The sequence below is a fragment of the Carassius carassius genome, chromosome 17 (assembly GCF_963082965.1).
Source record: "Carassius carassius chromosome 17, fCarCar2.1, whole genome shotgun sequence".
NCBI classification, from domain to species: Eukaryota; Metazoa; Chordata; class Actinopteri; order Cypriniformes; family Cyprinidae; genus Carassius; species Carassius carassius.
In genome coordinates this window covers 9,231,396-9,236,084 of record NC_081771.1, presented here as the reverse complement: position 1 = coordinate 9,236,084, position 4,689 = coordinate 9,231,396, and the positions used below count along the sequence as shown (strand labels likewise).

The 4,689-nt window shown below is 34.5% G+C and overlaps 1 long non-coding RNA gene across 2 annotated transcripts; it reads left to right on the top strand.

Moving 5' to 3' along the window:
* The first annotated feature begins 335 nt into the window (after nucleotides 1-335).
* On the top strand, nucleotides 336-3,972 carry LOC132160493 (uncharacterized). Of its 2 annotated transcripts, XR_009438021.1 has the most exons (4): nucleotides 336-418; nucleotides 726-812; nucleotides 1,604-1,763; nucleotides 3,913-3,972. It is a non-coding gene; the product is annotated as an uncharacterized LOC132160493 (long non-coding RNA). The 2 variants fall into 2 exon arrangements; XR_009438020.1 differs by lacking the exon at nucleotides 3,913-3,972 and having other exon boundaries at nucleotides 1,604-1,841.
* Nucleotides 3,973-4,689: the final 717 nt, after the last annotated feature.

Below are 4,689 nucleotides of genomic sequence, written 5' to 3'. Positions count from 1 at the left end.
ATATGAAAGTACACTGCCTTTACACAGTAAAATGATTACAAAAACTAAAAAGATAACTCAAATTTACTCTGTCCTTAGACAACTATAAGACAGCCAGAGAACGAGCCAAAAAAGCTGTAGAAAGTTCAAACGTGGACACAGAAGAAGAGGTGCTAAAAGAGCGGAAAAAAAAAGTACCATCAAAATACTGGACCGAGAGTGAAGGTAAACATATGCGATTGCTTTTTGTCATACATTAGTCCACTATTTATGTATAAAAATCATGCCATGATTACAGAGAAAACTACTCTATAAAACTAAACTATATATAAACTGTTTCATCCTGAATGAATAGAAGAATGTGAGATTCCTACCAAAAAAAGGAGAAAAATGTCAACATCCTCTCAGAAGCCATCAAGCCTCCCAAAGCCTCCAAGTTGTAAGTAACAGATTTAACTTTTGGTGTAATTTCTTGTGTTGTGTTGATTTGATGGTGGTGCGTCAGCGTCAATTAGTGAACAGGCAAAATAAGTGCATTGCCAGCTGACGGGAAGAAGCTATTTTGTGTGAAATACAGTACAAACAAATTTCTAATGGAAATCCTATTTTAAAAAAGTTTTGAATTTGGTTGGAGTGTCTTATATTGTGTGAGTTGCAGGTTGGTATTTTTTGTCATGGCATTTTGTGTAAAAGTACTCAACTCCCCTGAACTGAGTTTATCGCATGCTTTCAATGTCTGTTTTTAGACAAACCACCTACTGACATCACAGCTCACTCACCTGAGGAAGATGAGCCATCCCTTCCAAATCTTTCAGCTAATAATACTTTTCATGGTATGCATTTTTAATGTTGATATTCTATTCATTTGTTAAGATAAATGGTTCAATAAATTAAGATTATGGCTGCATTTTCTAATCTCAATCTCTGTTACCTTAAATTATACATTCATCTCTGTAAAGCTGCTTTTAAACAATCTGCATCGTTAAAAGCGCTATATAAATGAAGATGACTTGACTTACTATCCAAATTAGACCAGCTATTGCATCTGGCAATACAGTCATGCCAATGTCTATATTTTATTTCTTGAAGTACCACACATATGCCTGAATACTAAGCAAATAACTAAATGTCAAGATGAACCCCCCCCTTCCATCATCATCATCTCACCCATCTAAATTTTTCAGATTTCCAGCATCTCATCGAACAATCTGAGCAGCGGATGCTCCTCGCAATTGAGAGAATGTCAACAGATATTTCCAATTCTATTTAGCGTCTGATCCAGGCTATTCAACAGAATCGTCCTGGTCCGGCAACCATCACAACACCACCACAGGAGACCATTGAGAGGCCCTGCAAAACATTGCAGGAGCTGCAAGCTTTCCTATTAAAACTTGAGGGCCCAGAAGGGAAAAAAAGGATGGTATGTTGATATAGCACAGGGGTCAGTAACCTTTTTGTCACAAAAGTGACATTTTTAAGTTCAAAATGTAGATCTGTGTGCATGTAGGCTAAATTATCAGAATTAAATACACCTCTCGCATTTGCTTGTGTGTCAGCAGTTACCCTGCTCCATGTGGCATTGCAATACTAACATTTGCTTTATTTATCTTTATATGTTGCATAGATACAGTTTTTGAGCCTGATGGGAGGTAGCAACATTGGAGACGCTGTGAGGAGAATCCTTCGGAAAATAGCCACCAATGAGGCCTGGTCAAATTACAGCCTGAAAGGCCGAAAAGGAAAACTGACCTTCATTGGGACAGCCCTCCACCATATTGTTTTAAGTATGCTTTTCAAAACTTCTCTCTTCTTTTCACTTCATCATGCAACTTTTTAAAGAGCAAATGATAAACAGAAAAATGTCTGTACTTACCCTGTACCTTCGAATAATTTGTTTTCTCGTTTTTGACTTCTAAACGAAAAAAAAAACAAGTAAAAAAAAAAAAAAATCATTTTATTCAGCAAGGATGCATTAAATTGGCCAGAAAAGAGAGTTAAGATTTACATTTCAAATAAATGCTGCTTTTTTTTCTTTCATTCATCAAATAACCCTGAAAAACACAAAAATGTGAAGAAGCACAACTGTTTTCATCACTAATAATCATAAATGTTTCATATGGTTTTAGTTTTACTTATTCACTTATTCATATTGCTCATAAAGTGTACTTTTGGATGTCAAAACTTTATTACAATAAACTAAACAAATAAATGTAAATGTAAATATGAGAATTTAAAAAATAAGAAAATAACAGATGCATTGTGATATAGGTGACAAAATATTGTGAGAAAATATGAATATGAAGTTATTTAATGAGCTTCCTCACTTAACCAGTTATCTGTGCTTCCTCAGCAATGAAGTTCCACATTTCCGAACACGAAAATGCATGCAGCAAATAAGCCGTTCACAATATTTTCTTCAGTTAACTCCAAATTTCTCCCACATATTGGACTTGATTTTTGATGACGTATTGTCTACAACTTTACAAACTCCTCCACTAGCTATTCTTTTCTTAAACTCCTCAGAATCCATCTCGACGACTGCAAGCAGATAGCGCGCGCGGTTATGATGAATTTTTAAAAGTGGAAGTATAGTTAACGTTATAGATTCCTGGGAGGGCGTGGCACGTGGACACAAATAAACTGATATGGAATTTAAATTGTTTTATAAAAAATTATTTTATCAACTTGAAATACAGGCATATTTTTGTAGATGTGTTCCTAAAAATATGCATTACGTTTGCATGTGATTGTTTTAAACCCATGTTTCCCCCGTGTCCGACCCGACCTGCACCCGTATCCGACACAGGTGGATATTTTTCATCCGTTTGAGCAAAAACCTACAGGTACCCCTACAGGTACCCGAACCCGTGCAGGACTCTAGCTGTAAACTACACCATATAGGCCTATGCTTATATTTAATTTATATTATATTTAATTTCACGAAAACACAAAAACATTTGCAATATTACAAATACAAATTATTGTAAACTATCACAAGACCCATTTATGAATTAGTTAATTAGTTTTTCCGATTACAAAATCAAGTCGTTATTTTAGTAGCATGAAAAAAACAATAGGATTATAAATTAATATCTCACTTACATATACAGTTTTCCACGAGTGAATTCAGTGAAATCCAGATTGTGTCTGTCTCTGTCTGAGGCGGCACTGGCGTGAACGCGGCAAAAACTCCCGCAAACCAGCAGTTTTTTTTTCTTAATTCTTATCTAAACTCATATGATTGGTTATTGCATCATGAGCTCATCAGATTCGTGTCTGATTGTTTATAATGCTCAACGCTTAAATAAAAATTCATATTTTGCATGTCATAACTGCCTACTGTAATATGGCTTAACACTTTTAATTTATTTTCACATTTTATGTCAATAGTGATAATCGTCATATATTTATTTAGATTATTTTAAACCCCTTGTAGAATATGCATTTGTATCCATTTTGGAGGGAGCAGGGCAATTGCGTCAACAGCAATATTATTTCCACATCGCGCCGTTCCCCGGTGCTGTCCGAGGCGATGGTGCTGAATCGGTTGATCAATTCTTATTTTAGAATCAATTATTCTCTCGTGCAGGGCTGCTTCACTGCGTTATGTGAAAAAGCGTTGTTCTTTATAAAAGTACTACAGAAATAGTTGAAATCGCATCTATTAGGACTAATGGGATATTATAACAAATATAAAATAAAAATATAAAATAATCCAAACTATAAAAATACCTATAATAGCCTAGTCTACATATTTAAAAATGTATAACAATAACGTCATAATAATGGTCCATTTTAAATGTTTAAGTGTCTCTTTTTTCAATTTTTGTTCGGTGGAGCTGTGACTATTGTTCTTGTAAAAACTTTTCAGCATAGTTTTGAGCCCTGAGACTTTTCACATTTATTTTGTTACATTTTTTTTTTCTCTTCTAGGTGCTTGTGCCAAACAATTTCCGAAACACACAGAAAAGGAAATTGATACATGTATAGGGGAAACCCAAGTTGGTCGCAACACCTGTAAGTTGTTTTATTCACTGAGAGCTCTCTCTCTCTCTATTCTCTAGAATAACATAACTGTTTTGATTTATTTACTTAGTACCGGTACTTATAAACAAAGTGGAGTTAAAAGTAATTAAAAAGTTGTTGAAGTGATTGGTAAATATAATGTTTAATTTTTTCAGGCAGCGGAAGAAGAACTTCGGGCACCTCCTGAGGATGGAGACAGTGACTGATACACATACACACACACACACACACACACACACACACACACACACACACACACACACACACACACACACACACACAGTATATATTTAATATAAATTATTGTTTTTGTTATTTGTTGTTCACCATTTACGCAACATAAAATGAATATAAATATGTGTTCTTTTTGTTATTACTGTTTCCTAATATTTGTGTGTGTGTATAATATATATATATATAATTTATGTAATATATAATTTATTTATAATCTGTTTTTGTTCACACAAAATAAATGACTGATTTTATCTTTGAATGTGTTAAACGTGCATGCTTATTCCTGTTTAAAGTTCTGAAAGAACAAGTGTTTTTTGCAGTAAAATTCTAGTTTGGTTCCCTACAGGTCCTTGAGACCAGTGGGGACGTTCTGAAAACGTTCACATAACGTCCTGAATGTTCTGTGAAGGTCCTCAAAATAACGTCCCCCAACCCTTTAAAGAACTCCAC